Genomic DNA, 25,831 nt, shown 5'->3' on the forward strand with positions numbered 1-25,831 from the left:
TAGAGATCCAGGGTGCTGTTTTATTTATTTATTTATTATTATTATAATTTTTGCGGTATGCGGGCCTCTCACTGTTGTGGTCTCTCCCATTGCGGAGCACAGGCTCCAGACGCGCAGGCTCAGCGGCCATGGCTCACGGGCCCAGCCGCTCCGCGGCATGTGGGATCTTCCCGGACCAGGGCACGAACCCGTGTCCCCTGCATCGGCAGGCGGACTCTCAACCACTGCGCCACCAGGGAAGCTCCAGGGTACTGTTATTATATGCCCACCTTTCCTCCCAGGATCGTGTCTCTCCTCCATCTATCTAACAACCCTCAGGGGCAGGGAGTTGCTGAGGGCGCAGATTTTGTTGTCCTGTCTTAAATGGGGGGAAACTGAGGCCAAAGTTATGCTCTGCTGAACCCGGGTAGTCCTGAGAAGAAGACTTTGTTTCCCAATGTCATCCTGATGTCAGGAGAGTCACGCAGGCCCACAATTATTGGTCCTCCTTACTGGCAAGCTCTAGGCTCAGGTTTTTTTTTTTTTTTGAGTTCTCACAGCCTCTCCTCTAATCCTTACTTACAGCAGCCTTAGGGGGCAGGGATGATTATTAGCTCCATTTTACAGATGAGGAACCTAAAGTTCAGACAGGTTAGGTCACTTTTTCATGGTCACACAACAAAGGAGTGGCAGAGCCAGGATCTGAACCTGGTGGATTGACTGTGGTAGATTGACTGTGCCTTCACAGCTTCCTGCGCAGCTATGCCATCCACAGTCAGGAATCCCAGGATCTCCAAGGCTGGCTTCCTAGGCCTTTTCTGGCCTTTCTCTATTGCCTTCCCCTCCTGGATTCACTCTATCTCAAGATTAGGGCTCTTCCCAGGGTTCCCTGGAAGCCAGCTTTCATTTTCATCTCTGAGCAGCTGTGGAAAAGTAAAGATTCAACACTTTAATTCTGGGGTCGTAATTATCTGGTATCTACCACCCACTCAACTCTACCCACTAGTTATTATAATAACAACTATAATAATTTAGAGAAGCAATCATGATGATCACAGCGTTCACTGATCCCCTATCAGAGGCTGGACAGAGATAGATATAGCCTCGCCCTTTTTAAAATTCCAAAATGGTCCTGGATTTGGGAGTCAGGAACACCAGGTTCTAGGCTTAGTTCTGGCCAGGATGCCAGACATCATATGGCTGAGTGAGCCCCTAAATCCCTCTGTGTCTTCATTTTCCCCTCAGTAAAATGGAAATAATCATCTTGCAAGGTGAAGTGCTTTAAGCTTCTTGAAAAAACATCATAATAAGACAATCTTTTCTTATTTATGATTAAAAAGCACCCTGGGGTCTGATGCCTCAGTGATGCCCCAGTCTCCCACTGCTCTGGCTGCCCAGCCCTTGGGGAGGGTACTGGATCGGGGCTGGGGCAGGGACTGATCTCTGGGTTGCAGTGGGAGTCTTACTTTTCCAGCCCTTATCCTCAGCAGCTGCCGTCTGCCAAGGCCCTGGAGCTAGAAAAAGAGAGGCTATTGCCTGAGCTCAATAAATGCTTTTATTAGTCCTTTTATTAATGATGGTTGGTATTTGTTGAGAAGCTGGGACAATAGTTATTCCAGTAAGAGGATATTAAGCTCCCGTGGACAGGCCCTATATATCTAACATGCTCTGGCCCCTGCCCTCCCCCGACACTGCTTTATTACAATGCAGCACACCCCTGGCCTCCTAGCAACTCCAAGAAGAGAGAGGAGGGGTGGGGGCGGGGGGGTGGGTAGGGATAAGCTGGTGTCGTTAAACACATAACCCTTTTCAGAGGTTATGGTAAACCAATAGCAGGAAGCTTTTGCTTCCCCCTTGAGAGCTTAGGGAGCCTGGGTGATTTTTGCATTCTTTTTTTTTTTTGCCTCCTCTGGGTTCTTGGCTATTTCACAGCCAAGATGAGTTGGTAGTGATGAGTTGGTAGTGATGAGTTGGTAAAGGAGGAGGACATCCTTGACCATTTGTTAAATTTGTGACCATTCCTGTTCTTTATTTTCAGCAATTTTACATTATTTTTAATTTAACAAACACATTTATAATACTTACTATATGCTGGCAGTGTTCTGAGTTCTTCTCAAATACTAATTTATTTAATCTTCATAACATCCCTATGAAGCAGGTACTATTATTATTCCTATTTCATAGATGAGGAAATTGAGGCCCAGAGAGGTTAAGTGACTTGCCCAAGGTCACACAGCTAATAAGTAACAGAGCCAGGTTTGAACCTAGGCAGTTGTCTCCACTGTGCTCTTTATCTGAAATTGAAACTGAGTGTGAAAAGAACTGGGAAATATTTCTAAAATTCAGCACCTTTATTACTTTACCAAAGGGAATTAGATATTTTCATATAAGTAATAGTATAATAAATTATAATAGCAATCCTGAAAATCGGAATATCTGTGAGTTGAAAGCATCCTTAAAGGTCATCTGATCTAATCCTCTGAAGAATACAAGAATTCTCTCTGCAACATCCCTCATATGTGATCCTCAAGCATTTTCCCTGAATATCTCTAGTGACAAGGAACTCATTACCTCATTAGGCAGATCTTTCTAGGTTTGCACAGTTCTCACTGTTACAAAAGAAAGTACTGGGACTTCCCTGGTGGCGCAGTGATTAAAACTCTGTGCTCCTAATGCAGGGGGCCCGGTTTCAATCCCCGGTCAGGGAACTAGATCCCACACGCATGCTGCAACTAAGAGTTCACATGCCGCAACTAAAGAGCTGGTGAGCCGCAACTAGGGAACTCTTGAGCCGCAACTAAAGGAGCCCACCTGCCACAACTAAGACCTGGTGCAACCAAATAAATAAATAAATATTTTTTTAAAAAAGGAAGTTCTTCCTCGGGCTGGACTGAAATTTAGCTCCCTGTAACTTATTCGTATGAAGCTACCTTAGTCTTCTAGAACTGGGGAAGAAAAAAAAGAAAAAGATGTCTCCCTTTTGTATAGGAGATAGGCCTTAAAGTACTTGAAAACAGCTTTCATGCCCCCTTAAATCTTTTTTCCTCTTTGGGGTTAAACTTCCTTAGTTCTTATGTAGTCCTCATTAGTTATAATTTCCAGATTCTCTGTCTTCCTGTTTCGACCCCTCAGATGCATAATCGTTTGTCAGTGTTCATCCTAGAGTGGTGTCAGAAGGAAACACACGTCAGGTGTGGTCCAGGAGCTCTGAGAAGAGCAGGACCACTTCCTCCATCTCTTTCTTTTGCACTCTACCCTTCTAGTGATGCAGCCTAAACTCGCCTTAGGTGCTTTGAGAGTCACATTATACCCTTGACTCATACTGATCTTGCAACCAACGTGTGACTCTTTTAGCTCCATCTTCCAAATTCTGAAATTGTACTGCCATGCTGGGTTTTTGTTTGGTTTTGTTTTGAGCCCAAGGGTAGTAAATTTCATCTTGTTAAATTCAGTTCCTTGTCCAACCTATCAAGGTTGACTTGGAACCTTACTCTTTTACCCATTTAGTGATTCCCTACCTGATTTTGTATCATCTGAAATTTTGATAAATATGCTATCTGTGTTCCCATTCAGGCGGTCATTAACTTTTTTTAAGCCAACTAGGAAAATTTCCAAGGTTAGGTTTGTGGAGGAAGATGAGGTAAAGCTAGAGTGATTCCAAAAATACATTTTGGTTTTGGATCAAAAGGGGTGACTAGTGTTGTACACTTTCTGGGAGTGTGAGTATCTGGGTAATTGGGTAAAGACTCACCCAGCATCATTGCTGCATCAGAGCCTGTGACCCACGATGAGGCAGGAAGGCAAATATTGATAGCTTGGTTCATAGATCTGATTGTTTCCTATATACCCTCTGCCGACCAGTACTGAGCGTTGAAAGGGAGGATGTTGTGAAACAGAAGCAAGGACCACTGTGAGGAGACAAACAGGACTCCCAGACCACAAAAAGCCAGGAGGTTGCTGTAAGCATTAAGAGCTCCAGAAGTAAAAAAGAAGACATTCTTGGAGCAAAGACAGAGCTAACAGAAAAAAAAAAAGAGCTTTAGCACCCTGCCTGGAGTTTGAATAAATTTTTCTCAGCTTGAACAGCCATTCTCTTCTGTCATTCCTTAGAGGTCACACCTAAAAGCCAAAGGAATCAAACTGAGGCCACCTCATTGGGGTTCACAGAAGGGGGGTCTCTGATTATGCCAAAGGGTGTTGGAAATCAATTTAATGTCGCAGTCTTGCTCCCCAGCCCACTCACACCCCGCACCACAGGAGTATATTTTTAGCTCTTTCTAATATTCACCCAAATTGTTCTTCTCCTTGCCCATTTTGACACAGTATTCTCTAGTTCCCATCTCTTCTCCACATGCTGCGCCCCGCCCCCCCCCCCCCCCCAGGAGTGTGGTGCGCTGTGGTGACCCAGACACCTGGGTTGGATGCAGATGCAGGGAGGAGGTCGATTTTGGTGCCTGGGGGGTAATTATTGGTGGCTGAGACTTATGGGACTTCCAAGACAGTTATGAAGGAGAAATGGAACCAGGTTGCCAAGTCCACTTAGGACAAGCCAGTAAAGCTGAACTGGGACCAAGTGGGAGCCAATGTCTGGGGCAGACAGAGCAGTAGACGCTGAACTGATGGGCAGCCAGGGTTTTTCATGTGTCTTCGGTGGCCAAGGCAGAGGCATGCTTCTTGGGGCTAAGGGCCCAGGCTAGGCAAGAACGTCCTCAGCCCTATGCCTCCCTGCTCCACACTCCAGCCCTGATGCCCACCTCAGACTCTTTCTTGCTTCCACAATGCACTGCTTAGTCCATTCAGGCTGCTATAACAAAAATACCATAGACTGTGTGGCTTCAACAGCAAACATTTATTTCTCATACTTCTGGAGGCTGGAAAGTCCAAGATCAAAGTGCCAACTGATTCGGCATCTGGTGAAATCCCATTTCCTAATTCATAGACCATCATTGTCTTACTGTGTCCCCACCTGGCAGAAGGGGTGAGAGAGCCCTCTGGGTCTCTTTTTTTTTTTCCAGTGGGTCTCTTTTAGAAGGGCACGAATCCCACTCATGAGGCTCCATCCTTGTGACCCAATCACCTCCTAAAGACCCCACCTCCTGATACCATCACATTTCGGCTTACATGAACCTCCAGTCTATAACAGACCTGATTTGTCCGTCTACTGGACTTGATGCACAAGACCCACTCTCAACTCAGGAGGTACCTCCTTTACACTCAAAGGGCCTGTAATCAATGCAAGAGACACTCCTGTTACCTGCCTCAGCTCATTGGAGCCCCACTAGGTGGACAACCCCACCTGGGCTCCCTGCTTGGCCAGGTTGCAGGGAGTTGGACACTCACGCAGCATCGGGCCCTGTGCCCAGTAAGAGCGGAGCTCAGACAAACGGGGATGGCCCCCCTCAAAAGGATGGAAACCACTTATCTGTACAGAGCCAACATTTCCATTACTTTAGTAACTGAGACCCTTGTTCAGTTAAGTCACTAAAAAGAAGATGAAAGTAAATGGAATCTGTTTTTTAAGTCATATACATTAAGGGAGTACATAAACAAACCAACCCCTACAGAGTTGGTCTGGATTGAGTATTTCACTCACAATTTATCTTTCAGTCACGCCAATCCAGTTAAAGGCCATAGGGCTTACTTATTGTGATTATTTTCTATTATTAGGCAAATTTTTATTTGCTTGTGGTCTGATTCTTTCAGGTGTAGGCTTGTGGGCCTGTGTTAATTTGTAGGGTTGAGTTATTTATGTCATATTACAATCTAGTCTAGTCTATCGATTTCCTACACGTTTTCCTCTCAAGACGATCACAGATTCGAAATGAATTAAAACTCTAAACTCAGGAGTGGGATAAAAGGAGTGAGATGGGATTTGAGAAGAATGGAAGGATCACCTCTTGGTATTTTGCCCCAGTGTCCTGGACCCCAAAGGCAGAAGAAAGCAGGCATTCCCACTCGCTGAGCACAGCTCTCAGCTCACAGGAGAGGGAAATAGGAAGATAACAAAGATAAAAACATCAACTCCACCCAAATGACTCAAATGAAGGCGCGTCTCAGAGTCTTTCTGTTTTCCTGAAACTCAAGGCCTGAACCTAAGAGAGCACTGTCCAGCTGCCTGTGCTCGAATGGGAACTTCATAAATCTCCAGAAAGCCTCTGACCCTTTCTCTTTTCACTTTGGCTCTGTTTCCTTCTTTGCTGAGGGTCCCTATTTGTCAGAGCAGAAGGGAATTGCATCAGTCAGTTTTGAATCAGACAAAACAAAAACGAGTGGGCAGCCTTCCTTGGAAAGGAAAAAATACTGGTGGGATTTTTTTTTTTTCACCACCCCTGACTTATTAAGCAGCACTAAGTATCTTAGAGGAGGGTGGCCAAGATTTCAGATATATGAAGGGGAGCAGCAATTTGAACACTGAGTGGGGGGTGGGTTGGGTAGGAAAGCGAGGGTTTGGATTCAGCCTCACGGTTCTCCCTCTCCCCCTGCAGGTTAGAAGAGGCAGAGAGACAGCACAGCCTGGGGACGTGCAGGTGTGAAGGTGCGTGTGCGCAGGAGTGACCCTGTACACACCGATACAAGGAGCAAACAGAGAAAGGAGTCCAGGAGAAGAAAAGAAAAGGTGACTGAAGTGAACAAGAAAATACTCTGGGCAATAATAGTGAGGATAAGAGTGATAATAAGAACCATATGCTGCATTCATTCATTCAACATGCATTTACTCAGTGCTACTCCGGGCAGGGCATGTTTTAGGCTCTGAGGATACAGCAGTAAATGAAACCAACCCCTGCCTTCAAGGAGCTTAAGTTGTAGAGTAATACATATCGGGCCTGTAACATCTGTTATCTCATTTATAGACCCTGGGAGGTGGTTACTGTTATCCCATTCTACAAACGATGTGGCCAAGTCTCACAGTTGAGTCGAAATTTGAACTCAGGTCCCTCTGACTCCAGAGCCCCTAGACTGTGATACATGCCCCCCACTAGCAAGACCCCAGCGAAGGCCCACTGGCCCTGCCTCAGTGGTGAGAGCTCATTGGACAGACCACTTTTCCTCCTTGAGCCTCAGTCTATCCATATGTGGAAAAGAGGGGATGGACTCATTGATCTCTGAATCCCCTCCTGCTTATTTGGAAAAATATTCTATACGGGTGTCCTCCCCCTCCCGAGTGCTTCTTGTGGAGACGAGTGGCAGCTCCAAAACGAGATGACCGTCCAGAGTAGTGCTTCCCACACTGGGTTCCAAGGCATTCTTTCCAGGGATTCTGGAGAAGCAGCCCTGGGGTGGCCCTCTGGCCGGCAGAGGAGGGAGAGAAATGGGGTGGAAGGGAGGGTGGGGAGAAGGGTCTGCTGGGGGTCGGATGCAGCTAGTCCAGGCAGTTGCCTTTCTTCTGGGAGGTACAGGGCTGGGGCCGTCCCAGAAAAGCCCCTCCCCTTCCCCTCCTCCCTCCTCCTTCTTCTTTAAATACCAGCCAGTCACAATACCTTGCTCAGGTGCATCCGCCCTGAGGCTGGGAGAGGTGGGAGGCAGCGGGGGGCCTTGTGGGGCCCAAGGCTCAGAGCCCAGGAGGGCAGATGTGGTTCAGGCTTACATCTAGGACTCTGAGGACCCGGCTAGAACGTTTGAGCGAGGAGGGATGTGTCGCCAAATGGTAACGGATGCCCAAACAAGGTGAGATGGGTCCCAGCTCTTCACCTTAACCCTGACTCACCTCACCTGGCTGGTCAACCGCTCTAATGTGGAAAAGTGAGGCAACAGCGTGAGCCCGGCTCGCACAGTGGCTAAAGGCAGCCCAGGTCCCCCCTGATAAGCTTGGTCAACTTATTAAATTACACAGGAAAAATCGAGATGGATTATTAATTCTGCAGACCTCTCTTCTCTGCCTGGGGAAGCTGCCTTCCCGGGTTTCACTTTTCAAAGGCTGAAATAGATATGGAGATTTTGCACTTAACTAAAGGAGAAGGGCGCTCACTTCAAGTCTTTTCGAAACCATTTTGGTTCTGAGCTCAGTGGAGCCAGTAGAGACCCAGTCACCATCTGGCATGAAAGGTGTTAACTTGGAGTCTTCGGTCAATTCCAGACATCAGACTCAGGAACAAAGAGAATTAATTTCGGAGGCCCCCTTAGCCGGCCCCTCCCCTTCCAGCCTGTAAGCTGAGAGCCTCTGTCTTGACTTGCTAGGTATTAAAAAGTTAAGCCTGTGAGGTCACCTGCAATGCAGAACGCCAGGTGCCGGAGCTTGCCCTACAGGGCAAGATTATCTTATCAGCCAGGCTGATAACACTCAGGAAAGTCTGGCCATGAGGAACACATACTTATAAGGCCAACACCTTTCAGTCCATAATAGATTAGGTACAGAATGGGGGCGGGAGCAGGGGGCTGAGTTAGCAGTCAACTCTGGGCATGGGAGCCTGGCTCCTGGTCAGAACCTTCCTGCGCTCGTTCGTTTGGCTCGTTAAGAAGAAGGCATGTTGAGTGTTGAACTGTTTAGGAGGTACTTTCCCATATGTCACCTCACTTGACCCTCACGACAGCCTGGTGAGAGAGCTATTGTTACCCCCATTTTACAGTTGAAGAGACTGAGGTACAGAGAGGTTAACTAATTGCCCTTTCACACGGCTAGCAAGTGGGACTTGAACTCAGGTTTCCTGATTCCAGAACCTGTTTGCTTTCCACGCTGCAGTGGTGGCCTTGACCTGTTCTCACTTGGCTACCCTTTGAATTGACAGCTCCCCAGCAAGCCCCCTTTGCCCCTCTGTCCCCTGGTCACAAGCTCTGCTCACCTGGCAGAGGAGGCAGGCCAGAATCTGATAAAGAGGGAAGAGGAGATAGTGACACCATGGGAATGGTTGAGGGGTGCTCTAAAACAGCCCTGGCCCCAAAATACACACAGCCTTATGGGCTCTCCTGGGGCTTGGAATTCATTATCCCTGGGAGAGGTGATTAAATGATTAAATGCAAAGGAATTAGAATGAGAGGTCACGCTTGGTGTCAGAGGAGGGGTCACTGGTTTCCTCTTGTGCTAGTGTGGAGAGGGGGTGGGGGGAACCTGGAGGAAGCCTCCTCCCTCTGGGGCCCGAGTTTCTCTTCTGCCAAAGGAGAAGCTGGACTAGGTGATCTTAGACATCCCTACTTCTGGGACCTCTCAGAAAAATCTCCTGGGACGAGGATCTCTGTAAGCCCTTTTCTATCCATCCTCAGCCAGGAGTGGGGGAGTGTTCTGGAGGAAGCAACTTCTAAGCTAACTATAGAGGAGGTGAGTAGCTGGGGTCTGGAAGCAGCCCATGCAGACGCCTGGAGGTGAGCGCCAACATGTGTGTCTGAGTCACTGTGGTCCCGAAGCTTAGGTTACAAGAGGCTGAGAGATGAGGCTCAGAGATAAGCAGGAGCCAGATTACAAAAGGTCTTGTAAGACCATGTCAAGGAGCGTGGGCTTTATCCTAAGAGCAATAGGGAGCCAGAAAGGAGTTAAAGCAAGGAAATGGCATGACGATATGTGTGTCTTAGTACTTCCCCTCTGGTGCAAATGTGGAGACTAGATTGGAGGGCGGGGGACAGAAGAAGGTGATGGGAGGAGAAAGGGCAGTGGGAGAGAGACCCCACCTGGACTTATTTCTGCTTCCCATCCCCTTCTTCTGACCTAGGCTGGCCTGGTTGTGGTACCCATATTTGCAAGAGTAATAATAATGGCTACCATTTATAGATGCTTCCTCTGTGCCAGGCCCTGTGCCCGGTGCTGTGCGGGCTTTGTCTCATTTAAGCCTCACAGTAACCCCGCTGGGTAGGAATGCTCACCACCCATATTTTGTAGATGAGAGAGCTCCGGTCAGAGAGGCCAGGTGTCTTGCCCTGGGTCACACAGCTGGTAAGTGGTAGCACGACCACCCAAGCAGAGATGTGGCTCATTGTTCCTAACCACCGGGTGCCCTGCCCCCTGAGACGCCACCCCCACCGTTAGCCCGCACTCTCCGGAGCGGGATGGAGCTGGGTTGGCCAGCTTCCTGCAGCAGAGGAGAACTAGAGCAGTCCTAGTTGGCACAGACGTGATTTGCTGTGGGTCCCTTTAAACAAACTGTGAGTTGTGTTTGGAGAGGGTGTGAGATCTTTGGGAGTGTTTGGGGTCCCACAGCTAGTTTGCCTTTGCCTGTCAGAGGGGACACAGAGCTGGGCCTGGGGCAGGGTCTGATGCTGGGGACCCTCCTCCCCATTCCCCTCTCACATGAAGGGGCCTCTCAGAATCCTTGGGGCTTCAGGAACCACTTCCCAATCCAGAGGGGAGCCGAGACGTCACACTTTGCAGAGGCTAGAGATTGTAGAGGGAGAATGGCTACTATCTCTTTCCCACGCCGCCTTTTCCTGGAGGGGGAATAGGACCCAGGTCTGGGTCAGGGAGCTCTGGAGGGCACCCCAAGGTGATTAGAGCACCCCAAGGAGGTTAGCACAGGGGCAGTGCTTCCAAATGCCAGACTTCTGTGCTGGGCCCTGCCATAGAGAGCTGGGTAACCTTGGAAAGGTCCCTCCCCTACTCCCTGTACCTCAGTTTCCCCACTGGATGAGGAGATCCCTAAATCCACCCTCTCCCAGCTCCGGAGTCTGAGTCTCCAGAGCCTGGATGAGGCCGTGGTCCAGGCTGACTGGCTTCCCAGCTCTCTCCAGCCATGGGGGCCCATCCTGTCTCTCAGGGCCACCGTGGAGCCAGGCTAGAGGGCAAGCTGCCCCTTGAGGCTTCCACAGCCTGAGCTGGAGTGGCTGCTTGCCAGCTCCAGGCCAGAGCCCTGCTCCTGCCCCCCCCCCACCCTTCCCCCTACCCTGTAAGGACACGAGCCCTTCTGGGTTTGCTCTGTCAGTTGGAAGATAGGGCTGGCTTGCACCTGCAGAAGGGCACACTGATTAATTTATTTTGCATCATTTTGCATTACCTGGCTCCTGGGCCTCCAGCTTGACATGCAGATTTATGTAAAAGAGACCCGACATGCAAATGAGCCAGGCCTGCCACTTGTTTTAGTAACAGGCAGGGCTGCATCACTGGCTCCTCCAGCCCAGCTGCTCTTCCCATGGCCCACTGGCTCTCGCAGGCCGAGGAGGTCCGTCCCTGCACTGTGTTGCCTCTGCTCTGCTCAGAGGCCAGGCCAGGTAAGGAGTCAGCTTGACAGTGAGGTTAGAAAGAAGAAGGAGGCTCAAGACACTGCTTCCCAAGGAGTTTCTGGCTGTGACTTGTTGAGAGACAGAGTGGAGAGGTAAAGAGACAAACACACACAACCAACCAGAGGGTACGAGGCCAACTGAGAGGGAGGCAGGCAGGGATTCAGACAGGGGAGACAGGGCTGCACACAAAACAAGCATGGACGGAGAGGGATAGACAGATGGACAAAGCACAGGCAAAGCACAAAGTCAGAGAGGGTGAGAAGCAAAAAAAAAAAAACATCAAGCAGGAGAGTCGGGGACACAAGAGGGGGATGCTGATGGAGGGGGCGGACACCAAGAAAGAAACAGATCTCAGAGTTGCTGTGGAGGAAGAAGTGAGGATATAGCAACAGCCTGGCTGTGGGGAGGAAAAATGAGGGAGGAGTTGGCAATGACAGCTTGATGCTGGGGAGTCGGGGGAAAAGGAGTCACAGGCGGATGTGACGGGGGAGACCTGTGGGGAGAGACAGGGGAGCTGCCCTCTTGGAAGCCCTGGCAGCGGCTTGGCTGCCACAGGCAGACGCAGTGCCACCACCTCATAAAGCCTGATTCGTATCCGTCTAGCTATGTTTACACACGCAGCTATAGACACACACTTACAAACCACACAGACATGCCTTGGGTAGAAGAAAGCATTCTAGAGCTATGAGGCTCTAGAAAGGGAGCTTGAGGGGTTGTCTAGTGCGGCACTGGCAGTGTGTCTGTCCTCCCAGGGCCCAGGGAGAGTTCACAGCCTGCCACCCCCACCTTCCGGCTGGAGAGCAGCTGACACCCCAGGTCCAGGATGTTCCTTGCTCACCTGTCCCAGCCAGCCTCCCCACTTCCTGTCCTCCAAATGCACTCGATCTGAGCAAGAAGGCAAGCAGGCAAGGAAATAAAAACCAAAGAGGGACCCCCTCTTGTTCCCACAGCCTCTTTTGTAGGGAAAGTGACACTGTGGGAGGAGGGCGCCATGTGTAGGCCCTGGGTGGGTGATCTTGGGGAGCAGGCAGGGGCAGGGTGGGAAAACTCCCTTGGCTTTTGGATAATCTCCAGCTCCCCCCAATGAGACTTCCAGGGAGGGGACAGAGGAGACATTTCTTAAAACCTGAGGTGGCGGCACTGAAGGTACCCTCAGAGACCCTCCAGCCCAACCTCATCATTTCACAGAAGAGGGACCCGTGACCCAGAGAGGTCCAGCAGCTTGGTTAGTGCGTAGTCCGGCTAGCGTGGGGTTGGGCTAATGGATGTTTTTGCTAAACAACTGTTGTTACCTCCAAATTGTCTCCTTGGCATTGATGCCCTTCCCCTCTCTTTTTCTGATTCTTCTGACTTGGTGCTGGATACACACACAGCCCCTTGAAGAGTGGACTCTAGTTTTACTCTGAGACGGATGAACTTGGTACACATTGTGAAACTTATGGGCTCAGATGCTTCTGTGCACTTTTCACTGGTGCTCCCATGGAGACCTAGGACTCTTTGGGTCACCTGTACCATCTCACTAGCTAGTACTTGCCAGTTCCCAGCAGATAAAGCCTGCAAACAGCTGAGTCCAGCGAAGGAGTCATGTGAGCCGTAGGATTTCACCTGGCAGAGATCTGCTTTAAGATGGGGTCTCCAGGCACCCGGGTCATCTCTGGAACCCCTCCCTGCCCCTACACACACATCTAGAAGTGCAGGTCAGCTCCTGAGACTCACGTTACTGCCTGGGCCTGACTCTCCGCTTGGTTCAGCCAGAGGTCATCTAGCTCCACGCTGGCCCTGTCTTTTGTGTCAGTCTGTCCGGCTTCAAGTATCACCTTCGTGTTAACCTCTAATCCAGTGGTTGTTAACTTCTTGGGGGTGAGATACCCTTTTGAGGACATGATTAAGGCCGTGGAGGTTCTCCCCTCATGGTACTGTTCATGCCCACGAGACTTTTCATATGATGTCAGGGAATTTGTGGACTCTCTGAAGCCCACAGACCAATATGGACCCAAGAGTCCTCCTGGCATCTCAGGCCTTAGGAAGCGAGGGTCCCAAGGCCCCAGATCATTTCAGAAGAAAACTGAAGCTCTGACCAGGTGGCGTCCCTGGATGCTTCCCATAGAATGTCTCCTTTCCCTCTCTCTGTCTCAGGGATTCCTTTCTAGGCAACTATTTCTTCCTTGCTGAAAAGTCAGATCTAAGCTTCACCGCTATGCCCTAGCTACATATCAGGCAGGCTCAAATGGTACGTAATTCACAACTCCATTTTACTTTCCCTCGGACTCTCTTTCTGTCCTCCTCTCCAGCAGCCCCTCCCACTCAGCCGTGCCCCTAACCCCGTTGTGCTCTGTCTCAAGCCAGTGCTCAGCTGAGCACCAGACCCTGAGGTGGCTCCAGAAGACGAACAGGGTAGGGGACACACTCTCAGGGAGTTGAAAGCTGGTCAGTCAGCCCTTTGTCAGCTAGGGGAGACCACGGATGTCCATGTTCTCAGAAAAAGGGCTTCTGAGGGCAAGAGTGGGTGGGAAGAACAGAGAAGCCAGAGGAGAAAGGGAGGGGTGGGTAAGCAGAGTGAGGACTCTCTCTGCAGATTCCAGACCCTGAGCACTGCCCCCTCCCTACCCCCACCTCTCCTTTTCCAAAAGCTGGTGATAGAGGAGGTTGTGGACTCTGGGCTCTGGGCCTGGCTGGAGAAGCTGAGGGGCCTCTGTGTGAAGGGGAAGCGATGGGAGGGCTGGAATCTCTGGGGGCCAGGGCAGGCTAGGGGCATGGGAAGTTCCTTGTGGAAGGCCTAGGACTCAGGGTGGGCCAGGGCTCAGAAGAGTGAGAGCAGGCCCCTCGCCAGAGAGAGGTCTGGCCAGCCCACGGGGTGGCCCAGGCATCCAAAGTGCCTTTAGATGGAGAAAGCTGTTTAATCTCCCCCTGGAAATCAGGAAGTTGGAACCCAGACAGCTGAATACGGGGCGAGAGGAGTGATTTCAGAGGAAAGATGAAAAGAGTTAAAGCCAGCTCAGGAGGGAGCAGAGGAGAGAGGGCAGGTCGGGGGTGGGCGGCGAGGGGTTGTCCACAAAGCCCCTGCACCCTGAGCCTGGCTGGGACTGCTTCTGGGGGTGGAGGTGGGGAGCCTTGCTGAGGCGGAGTCTGTGGGCGAGGGTCAGGCCTGTCATCCAGGGGAATTCTGAGGAGGTGAGTGTCAAAGCAGAGAGGAGCTACCAGGGGGTTCTGAAGATCATGGGAGAGCTCTGAGAGGAGACAGCAAGAGGCCAGGAACAGAGCCTCAGCCCAGATTTCCAGTCCAGGAAGGACCACAGCATGTGTGTGGGGTGCTCTTGTGATGGGGGCAGGGCTTGGTCCTCTTAACTGTCCCTCTCCTCCAGGCCTGGAAACTCCAGCCCCAAATCTCTGGCTAAGCAGCAAAAAGGGACAAGAGTGTATGGTGGATGGGTTATCTACCCCTGGCAGAAAGTGTCACCCAGGGCATCCTGGGGCTGAGGGGCAGGGACAGGGGCTATGGTCCCAGGAGACCCTAGGTTGAAGGACAAGGACTGTCCTAGGAAATGGCCTTGTCCTGCATCAGGTCTAGATGGGAGAGTCGGGACTGGAGGACAGCTGGGACTCAGGCAGAGCCTCTGGTGACTCCTCTGTTCTGCTGTCTGCTCTAGTCACACACACACACCACCCCCCCATCAGCCATCCTTGCTTGCTTTCATATTCCCTCCCTCCCTCTCTCTCTCTCTCACACACACACACACACACACTCACATACATGTACACTTAAACATACATTTAAATAACTTGCAGACATATATTAGCAAAAACATTCCATCTGGGCCGGGATTTCTCTCAGTGCTTTGAATTCCCCTGGGTTTTAACTTGAGGGGGGAAAAAAAAAAAAAAAGGAAGAGGCAAAGATTTGACTAATGTTGGGTTAAGATTTTTTTCTTACCCGTTTCTTTCTTGGTTACTGACTGCCAAGAATTTATGTTTGTAAAAGGAAAAGAATTAACTGTGTTGATTAAGAGGCAAACTCCCTGGAAATGTTCTCTCTTAACCCTTTGGTACCCTCTCAGTGAGAGATACTGGGGTTCTCTGGCCCAGGGCTTCACATCCCTGGGCTGGAGGCCCAGAACCTTCCAAGGGGCTGATCCTGTTCAAAGGGAACTTACGGAACAGAGGCAAGCCAGGCCCTTCGGGTGTGCGAGGGCATGCGAGCGTGTGTGTGGATGAGCAGATGTGTAAGTAAGTATTGTGAGAGTCCGTGTGTGAGCGTGGGTACTGTGAGTTCACGTGTATGTGTGTGTGAGTGTGCAGGTGTGGGAATCAGCATGCTGGCCGCATGCCTGTGCCCCAGTGGATATGGGGTGCGCTGGGCGTCCCTGCCGCCTGCTGGCTGGGCGGCCAAACACCAGGAAGGGGAGGAGAACTTCACCTTGACCAAATTAGCGGGCACTGATTTGGCAGAAGCCGAGGGCCTGGGCGTGGGGAGGCTTAAGCTGAGGAAGCAGGTTCTTTCCTGATATCTAGCAGCTGTTACCACAGACTGACCACAACCAAGGCCAACTCTGGCCATCACTCAGTGTCCTTGCGTGGGGAGCCAGGGGTGGGGGAATTCTTTCCTTTTTCCAGCTCAGCCTAAGAACCCACCTCCCCGCTCTCCTTCCACAGCTTCCCCAGCCCTTAGGAAGAGCCCGAGCCACGTGGCTCCCGAGCTAGGGCAGACAGCAGAGGCGCCGAAGCCTCTGGGATGAGGCAGCCCTGGAGCTGGGACGGAGGGGTCTGACTGGAGAAAGGATGTTGCAGGGAGACAGAGGAGCAAAGGAGAGCTTGCTAGAAGCTCAGAGCCTCGTGCATATGCATCCAACCATCCAGAACTACCGGTAGAGCCTTCTACCTGGTCTAACTCCTCCCGGACCTTGCACTGTTTCCCTCAACCTGGACAGATCTTCCATCCCTCCTTTGTTTAGCCAATTCCTACTTGTCCTTCAAGTCTTAGATGTCACCTCCTCCAGGAAGCCTTCCTTGCCCCCATCCTTAGCTGTCCCCCCTTGCACGACAGCACCCTGGGCACACAGGCACACTCCACCTGGTATGAGCCTCACGTCCTCTTGTCTGTCTTCCCCGCTGGACCCTGCAGTCCTTGAGGATAGAGGTGTTGTCTTCTTCATCCTGAATCCCCTATGCCTAGAACCATGCTGGCACCCAGCATGGGCTCAGCCAGGGCTTACCCAGTTGGATTTAAGACCCTTGACTGCCAAAATCAGTGTTAGTCACTCCACAGGCTGTGATCTAGAGTGCTTAGTATACATGCCCCCACTATGACACTTACCACAAGACCCTAGTGTCATCTGCACATATATTTGACCCTCTTAATTTTCTGTGAGTTTCTCAGGACAAGGATTTGGTCATAGTCATCCCCAGGGCCTCGTACAACATCAGACAAATAGTAAATGCCCAATAAATGTCAAATGAATGAAAGAGTAACCAATGCATGATAAAAAAAATCCAAGAACAGGGCTTCCCTGGTGGCGCAGTAGTTCAGAATCCGCCTGCCGATGCAGGGGACATGGGTTCATGCCCTGGTCCGGGAAGATCCCACATGCCGCAGAGCAGCTGGGCCCGTGAGCCATGGCCGCTGGGCCTGCGCGTCCAGAGCCTGTGCTCTGCAACAGGAGAGGCCACAACAGTGAGAGGCCCGCATACCACCAAAAAAAAAAAAAAAAAAAAAAAAAAAAATCCAAGAACATATATAGAGGGGCTAATGTAGCTATAAAGATTGTTAAGGGCTAGAGTGCAGAGGGGAGACTGTGCTATCAGAGCAGGATGGGAGGATAGAAGGGAAACATTCACTGAGCACTTAACTGTGCACCAGCACTACCCCAGGCATCTAGGGGTCATTATTTCATTTTATCCTCTCCATCTTGTGTGGCGGGGTACTTACCTCGTTTGACATATCAGGAAATTGAAACTAAGAGAGGTTAGGTAACTTGCCCAGGGTCACGCAGCGGTACAGGTTCAGCCGGGATTCAAACCCAGAGCGTATGTTTCTCCCACTGTGCCATGGTTCACGAAGGACGTGAGTTTTGAGCAGGATTTTGAAAGATGAGAGGGGCATCGCTTTGTAGAGAAGGATCACAAGCTCAGGCAGGTGGAAGACTGAGGTTTCCTAGGAAGGATTAATGCTGGCTAGCTTGTCCCATGAGTTAACATAAGCTACTTTATGTCCAGGAAGCAAGGAGAGAACCCACGTGACAAGGGACAGTGCAACTGTGGAGAAGGCAACGGAGCAGAGAACAGTCCAGGAAGGCCTTCAAAAGTAGATCTGAAGCCCAGTTTTGAAAAGGCAATGGGTGGGGTTTTCAAAAGGAGCCAACACGGATTTAGGGCTAATTGGGTGGCAAATGCTATGCTGAGCACATATTAACACATTTAATTCTTCCAGCAAGGCTCTGAGGTGGGTCCTGCTATGATCCCCAAATACTGGGGAGAGTGGAGGCCCAGAAGGTTTAAGTAAGCTGCCCCAGGTCACAGGGCTAGTTAACGGTAGACCTGGGACTTGAACCCAGACAGTTTGGTTCCAGAGTCTGTGCTCATGGCCACTGAACCAAGGAAGGTGAGCAGGGCTATGGAGGTCCCTCAACATGGAGGGTCACTCTAAGTCACATTGGCAGACGGTCTGGGAGTGTGGTCCAGATCTGGTTGGAGGGATAGGAGAGGTCAAGTTAAAGGAAAGACACAAATCCCAGGCTGATGAATGAGGACATCATTTCAGGCTGGGGAACACTTAAAAGTGGGGGGCAGGGACAGAGTCTCTGATGATCTAAACCTTCTCCATGCATGTGGAGAACTTGTCCTTGCTTCAGGGACTCTGGAGTTCATCACCCCTGTCCCAGCCCCCATGAGGGAAACCCCAGAGGGCTATGATGCTGTGGATTATTCCTAGGCTACTTCTCCTGGAGAACTCTATTTCCTCTCTACCCACCCAACCTGTAAGCAGGGGAGTCAAGCCAGACGTGGCAAGTGGGCCCACCCCTGGCCTTGCCCTTTTTCCTGCTGGATGCCTGCTGCCCTGGGGGACGGGGACTTTTCCTTCTTTCCATTCAGGCCAGGACCCCTGGGAAGGGGACTTGCAGTCTCCTGGTATCTCAGCTCTAACCTCTCTAACCTTCTGCCTTCTCCAGCCATGTTCCTTTGTGGTCTGGGTGGGTGTCACTGTCCCAGGCCAGCCCATGCCTCTGTCCAGAGAATCCAGAGACCCTTAGGAAGAGGGCAACAGCCAAGCCATGGGCTGAGGGAAGATGATGACTCCCCCACTGGCCTGGTCTTGTGGTTTTGGGCGTTGTTAGATCTTTTTGAAGGTGGATGCTTTGTATCAGAACACTAAGAGCTGTTCTCTCGAATACCCACGTTCAAGAAATGCTTTCTATCCAGCTTTGGAACTTCGGGTCTGGAGGGAACCAGCATCCTGGGATTCCCCTATGACTTCTCTTATAGCCACAGCAGATCGGCCGCAAGCCATTCTCTCCCTCCCCTTCCCTGGGCAGGAAACCATCCTGAAACATACCTTTGAAAGGTCCTCTCAAACAGCCCTTTACCTTGGTGCGACACCTTAGAGTCACCAAGCATTCTTGCATCCTTGGCCCGTGGGGCCCTCCTCATATCAGCCCTATCAGGCAGGCAGCTCAGAGATTATTAGACCCATTTTACAGATGAGGAAAATGAGGTCACATGGTTGGTGAATCATGCTGGCCCCACTGTTATATTTCTAGGCAGTGGGATCAGAAGGTAGTCTGGGAGGGGAGGGGCTGGGATCTGGATCAATGCAACCAAGGAGATGGAATTGGAGAGATGACTGATCACAGTTCCTCTGTGTTCAGGAAGTTCCACCTTGAGTCACCTGCTTTTCCCTGACCACGACACCATCAGCTTCCTGCTGAGTGGTGGTGAATCAGCTCCAAGTTGCTCTCAGCCAGGCTCTCGTAGGATCTGACTCAAGGTCCGTTTCAGGTAGGCAGTATCTGTGGAGACTTCTGGTCTCAGGCCCACATCTAAACAAGAGCGAGCATTTGAGAAATATTTGTGAAAAAAGGACACCATGAGCAGCATTTGGGCTCTTCAGAGAAAAGAGATGCACAGGCTACAGGGGCGGCTGCAATAGCAATACACAATTACATAACAGCATCACCACGACACCCTGCATTGCTTTAGCACTGCTTCCAAAGAGCTTTAAACACCTTCAGGTTTATTAGGCTACTTGATCTTATAAAAGTCCCACAGATGGGTGGTGATAGTTATTATGACCATTTTATAGATGAGGAAACTGAGGCCTGGAAAGGTGTTAAGTGATGTGCCCAAGGCCTTACAGCAAGGGAGTGGGGAAGTAGGGCTGAGTCTGTCCTGTTTCTAGACGTTTCTCTAGGTGTTTTATTCGTGGGACTCCCTTTTGGTGTCCACATTCCTATGAGGCAAGGTGTGGACAGAGGAGGTGACTGGCAGCAGGCTCAGAGAATTTTCCTGCACAAGGTCACTGAGAAACAGTGAGTCAGGCTCCCTTATATTGAGGTCAGTTTCCTCTTTCACTTCTCCAAACAATTGTTGGGGAGTGAGCTCACTTGTTGTTTATCCTCAGATGAGGTGCCTTGAAGGGTACTTGCACAGGGGTACTTGCACAGAAGGGTGCTTGCACAGTCGCCCCTGAAGGGTTTGATAGTTGTGGTGTTCTGAAAAAGTGGCCAGTGCTCTTGCCCTGGGAGTCCAGCCCTCCCGGCCCAGTAGTGCCCCAGTCAGGTGAAGGGTCTTCGCTAGCCCTAGTCGGTTACCAGAGCGTCGACACTGGTTTCCTGATCTCTAATACCATTCCATTCAATCCTCTCCATGGCGGAGCTTCCTAAAGCTCTCCCTCGTTCTCAAACATTGTCAGTGGAGTCCCATTGCTTCCAGCCTCAGCTTGGCCTTCAAGACCCACCCAGTCAGGTCCCAAACTGTCTCCCCAGCTTTGGATCCTCCGCCTCGTCCTCCTCTACAAAACCCTGTCTTCGGCCAAGACTGTAGGGCTTGTCTAGACATGCTTTGTTTTCCCAACTCCACTGTTGACTGCGATATTATTCCCTTGGTCTGGAAAGCCACTCCCACCCTCTCTGCTGAATTTCTATCCATCCTTCAAAACCTATGATGAATGTGGTCTCCTTCATGAGGACCTCCTTGATCATACCACCAGGAAATGATCCCTCCCTCCTGGGATGTCTCACTTGGCATGCGGGTCTCTACACAAGCAATTCTTTGTGTGTTGTGGCAATGGTATAAAGCCTTGGATGTTTGTAAAACTTCAGAGATTGCAGAATTCTTTAATACCGTGTGTGTGTGTGTGTGTGTGTGTGTGTGTGTGTGTGTGGTGTGTTTATAAGAGGTGAGCACAGCTATGTAGAATACCTCAACACAAGAAGGGATTGGACATTTACTGGGTTTGGAATGTGTCAATCACTTCTGCTCGGCCAATGAACAGAGAGCCAGATGTATCCCTCAGAGGAGAGAGAACGCTCACTATAAAATCTGTAAACACTTGGAGGAAGAAAGAACAGAGAGGGGGAGAACGTGAACAGTATGTATCGATCACTCTATATTCCAGGCACCGGGTTAGAGAGGAGACTTCACGTGAACAATGAGCTCACTTAAGGCTCACAACAGCTTTTAGAGGTAGGGGTTATTGCCCTCATTTTGTGGATATGTGCCATTGAGGGTCAGGGTCTTCAGGAAATAGACTCTGAGAGGAAGACTGTGTGCAGGAGGTTAATTGGGGACTGTTCACAGAGCAAGGCCTGTAAGGAAACAGGACTGGGCGAAGGGAGAGGGTGAATGGCATGGGAGTTGCCACGAGGCCTCAGTCGCTCCCATGGGGCACACTGAAGCTTAGACGACCCTTCAGAGATGTTCCCGCATCCAGGGAATGGGGCTGGGTCATTGCACCCCTGGGAAGGGGCATAACTTAGGCAAGGCCGCTCCCTGCAGCTGAGGGCATTTCCTGCGGAGGGACAGCACTCACTGCACGTACAACTTTGGACTTGAGAAATGCCTGTCCTGCACACACACAGCACTGCTAGCGAGCGGGAGGATTAGGGATTGAACTCAGGCCTGTGCTTTGCTCTGAGGCACCGTGTGGCTTTCAATGCATCTCAGAATTCAGCCTGGCCACCCTGGACCCAAAAGGCACCTTCAGGAAGACCGTGCCCAGAACTTCCCCCACGGAAGTCACCCCATGAAGAGAATGGTCTCCACTTTTCGGAAGATCTCAGTAGATCTGGCGTCAAATAATAGCAGTGAGGAGGCAGGTATTGCTGATGTTTTCCAATCCTTACACTTTGGGAACTTTGATGGTGGAATACCAGTGTGATATCCAAAATATTTCACAACCAGGAAAACACCCAGGACAGTCAGAGGGCTGGCAGTATGCATCCCAGCTGAACATGAATTACACCTGGTGCGCTCCGGAGGACAAGACTGCAGCTCTCCCCAAGAGCCATGTGCTGGGAAAGAACCTGGGAAGGGCTTTCTTCAGAAAACAAAGCTGACAGAGGCAGGTCATTTGATTAAATTGGCCATTTGCTTCAGCATCTGGGGTTAGTGATCTATGCTGTAAGCTTCTCCTTTTGCAAGGACAGTGTCTTACTCAGCTCTGTATTTCCCCAAACCTGGCACAGTAAAGTTTGTTCCATGAAATCTGTATGACCCTGGGCAAGACCCCACCCTGCTCCGTGCCTCAGTGTCCTAGTTTATAAGATGAGAGGTTTCCAAACCCTGTTTCTCCTTGAAACGGGAGAATCTGGTGAAGCCCGCTTAGGAGAAGGGAGATGAGTGGGCCGGTCCAGGGCCTCCTATCCTACTTTACCCAGAGCAACTCCTCTTGTATTTGTTTATGCTTCCATACGGTTTCACTTAAACCAGCATTCCTCAGCTAAAAACAAAGCCTGGGAACCACCGGGCTGCATATGATATCTGAGGTCCCTTACACACAGCTCTGACATGTGTGGATGTGAGTGAGCAGATGGACAAATGAACGAATGAATGAGTGAACCAATGAATGAGTGAATGAACTCTTTGTGTACCTAGCTAACATAGGCCAGTCCCTGGCCACACCATTCTTGGAGCTGATGGCCAGCCATCCTGGGAAGTTTGGTAATTGACACAGGGCTTTCCCAATGTCCTGTCAATTGCAGGAGTCTGTCTCCACCACGGACATGGATAAGGCCTCCTCCCTGCAGATACCTCGGATGCCACCAGGTCCGGGCTGCACTTGTCTTTGACTTTCCTAATACGTTGACTCAGCTGAAAGAGATACTGACAACAGCAGCACGAGTCACTGGCAGGTTTGGTGAAAGAATCACTGGGTTTTCTCGGTGTGTGTCCTGGGGCGTGGCACTAGGGCTGCTTGCTTCAGCTCCCTTCCCTCATAGGGAGAGGGGTCCCCGTTTTGGCCTTGCCCTCCCTCCCACAATCCCTCCCTCCCTTCCTCCATTTCTTTCTTCCTCCAAGGCAGTGGTTCTCAATCTTGACTGCATGTTGGAATCACCTAGGGAGACTTAAAAATTACTGATGCCCAGAGATTCTGATTTCTTGCTTTAGGGTGTGGCCTTGACAATAGGAGTTGAAAAAGCTCCCCAGGTGATTTTCATATTCAGCCAAGGTTGAGAACAACTGGTCTGAGGATATGGAGTAGGGCTCCCAACCTCAGCTAAAACCGTTTCTAGCCGTGGGATTCAGATGTGTCTGCTGGATTTGGGGAGGCGTGGGGCACAGGTTTCTCTTAGCAATGGGGGACATAAAGGGAAGTGGAGGGAAGTACACATCACCACACCTGCCCCGATAACCTAGCACTGAGTCCTGTGGGAGGATAGGCCTCAAAGGAAGCCGAAGGGGCTATTTTCATAAAGGGTCCTATGAGGCTCAGGGAGATCAGTCCTGTTTGGGGTCTAGGTGACAGGGTGTGACAGCATGGGGGAGGGGCAAAGGACACTATGAGGCTCCAGGGCACAGAGGACACCAGGTAGGCATGGTGGCAGCAAGGCCCACCCTGGGGTGACTGTGGTCTGCATGGCATCAGAGAGCAAACAGGGTCGGCAGAGAGAAGCTTTGGTGAGACATGGCGTCCACTCCCCGTAACAGTCCTGCTCACGAGCACTTGTGGGACACTCCCAAGGGGTCCCTCAAATCACAGAGTGAGCCTATGGCAGACCAGAGCAAGCAGCAGTGAAATCTGGTCATTTCATTGAGGGGAACCCACGTGGACTTGTGGGATGGTGAGGTCTGGGGACACTTGAGTCACAAATACAAGCCACAGTCTTGAAACTGTCTGGTGGTGGTGGCAGTGTGATAAGGTACGACAGATGTGAAGCAGAGGAGCAGACGTTTGTGACCTGCTCTGAAATGGCCCCCTGGCTGGATCAGTCTCCCCAGCAGCTTTCCCCCGTGTGCTCACATCCGATCAGGGTCTTCTCAACGCAAGGCTCTTCTGCGTGCATGTTCACAATGTGAGTTATGTGCTCTTACTTCCTGTGCAAGTTCTTTCTCTCTCTCTCTTAAAATCACATTTTCTCCTAAATTAGAAAGCCTCTTTAATTGTTAGCAGGAACTGAGTTTTTGCTCCTTGCATGGACAATATCATTAAACACTGGAAAATAAACAACGTGGAAAACATTAAGACATTTTCAAATCCTTTGCTTCCCAGAGGGTGTCTGGGGTCCTGGGCAGGACAAGGTTCTGCTGGCCTGGGTTTATATTGTGTTGATGACTTGACCCCTCCAGCTGTGAGAAGCCAAACTGACAGCAGGGTTGTTTTTACTAAACTTCCCAGGATCGCAAACTTGATTTGGGAGGCATTTGCGCCGAGGTCTCCAGCGACTGTGCCGAGCTTCCTCCGTGGGCAGAGTGCATGATGGGAGTGGCCAGTGGCCCTCGTAGCTGACAGCTGTTGTAAACCATCGCTGTCCTCCCGAGCTATTCCACAGGACCCGGGGAGGTGAGGGGAGCCACGGGAGGGGTGGTGTGGGAGAACGTTTCCTTCCATCTTGCTGAAATGTGAGTCTAATGAAATGATAATGAGGTTGTGGCCTTTAAGCTCCATTGAGCTGCTTGTGCATTGTAATTTTACCCAGAGTGGGGCTAGTTTTTGAAATGATTAAAACTATCGATTCCTAGGCCTGTGTGGCTTGAATTGGAATTCATTAGAAGCCCAGAGGTGAGGGATAAACGTTTCTCCCCAGTTCAGCTGGGAAACTGATCTCATCTTGTCTGAGTCTCCTCCTGCCCGCCCACCCAGCTCTCCAGCAGACCCCTGGCAGCATAAGCAGCTGGTGTGGGAACCCCTGGCAGTGCTGGAAGACAGACAATAAATAGGACCCAGCATCCACAGAGCGGCAAGTTATGAAAGTACCGCCATGAGCCCTCACCCATTTTCCTGGGACCTCTCCCTCCTGTTGGAGGAGGGAAGCTCTCAGTGTTTAGTCTTGTCCTATTTTCTTACAGGCGTTATAAGTGCAATGTCTTTTCTGTGAAAAGAAACACAGAAACCGTCCAAAGTTTGACCCAGAAGAATCCTGGAAGTAGAAACTCCAGCCGGGAGGGTGGCTGACAATGTGGGGTGAACTTGGATCTCCTGAGTACCATCTTTCTTGGCATAGAATGAGGGGTTTCTCCCTCTGATTTTTGTTATCACCACCATTCTGGCTTCCAAGAGCACAAGATGACTCCTTTCAAGTTTAGAGCTGAGACAGGCTGGCATCTTAAAAAAATAACCTTACTTTGAAAACGGTATGGAGGTTTCTCAAAAAATTAAAAATAGAACTACCATATGATCCAGCAATTCCACTTCTGGGTATTTACCCAAAGGAAACAAAAACAGTAACTCAAAAGGATAAATGCACCCCCATGTTCATAGCAACGTTATTTATAATAGCCAAGACACAGAAACAACCTAAGTGTCCATTGATAGATGAATGGATAAAGAAAATGTGGTGGGGACTTCCCTGGTGGCATAGTGGTTAAGAATCCACCTACCAATGCAGGGGACACGGGTTCGAGCCCTGGTGCAGGAAGATTCCACATGCCGCTGAACAACTAAGCCCGTGAGCCACAACTACTGAGCCTGCATGCCACGACTACTGAAGCCAGCGCGCCTAGAGCCCGTGCTACACAACAAGAGAAGCCACCGCAGTAAGAAGCCCGCGCACCACAAGGAAGAGTAGCCCCTGCTCATCTCAACTAGAGAAAGCCCACGCGCAGCAACGAAGACCCAACACAGCCAAAAATAAAGATAAATAAATAAATACATTTGTTAAAAAAAAAAAAAGAAAATGTGGTGTACGTATATACTGTGGAATATTATTCAGCCACCAAAAGAAAAAGTAAGGATATTATGCTAAGTGAAGTCAGACAGAGAAAGATAAATACTATATGATCTCACATATATGTACAGTCTAAAAACAAGTGAACAAAGAATAAAACAAAATCAAACTGAACTGGGTGAAGGGAATCAAAAGGTACAAACTTTCAGTTATAAAATAAATAAGTCATGGGATGTAATATACAGCATGGTGACTATAGTTAACAATGCTGTATTGTATATTTGAAATTTGCTAAGAGTAGACCTTAAAAGTTCTCATCACAAGAAAAAAAAATTGTAACCATGAGGTGATGGATGTTAACTAGACTTATTGTGATCATTTCACAGTATATACAAATA

The 25,831-nt window shown here is 50.1% G+C and overlaps 1 long non-coding RNA gene across 2 annotated transcripts in view; it reads left to right on the plus strand.

Annotated features, from left to right (window-relative positions):
• Positions 1-25,831, plus strand: part of LOC137224991 (uncharacterized) — a 56,580-nt gene that overhangs the window by 26,932 nt on the left and 3,817 nt on the right. For both annotated transcript variants that reach the window (XR_010943627.1, XR_010943628.1), the window contains one exon: positions 6,465-6,595. This is a non-coding gene — a long non-coding RNA (uncharacterized lncRNA). The remainder of the gene's footprint in view (positions 1-6,464; positions 6,596-25,831) is intronic.

This window comes from Pseudorca crassidens, chromosome 5 (assembly GCF_039906515.1).
Source record: "Pseudorca crassidens isolate mPseCra1 chromosome 5, mPseCra1.hap1, whole genome shotgun sequence".
NCBI lineage: Eukaryota > Metazoa > Chordata > Mammalia > Artiodactyla > Delphinidae > Pseudorca > Pseudorca crassidens.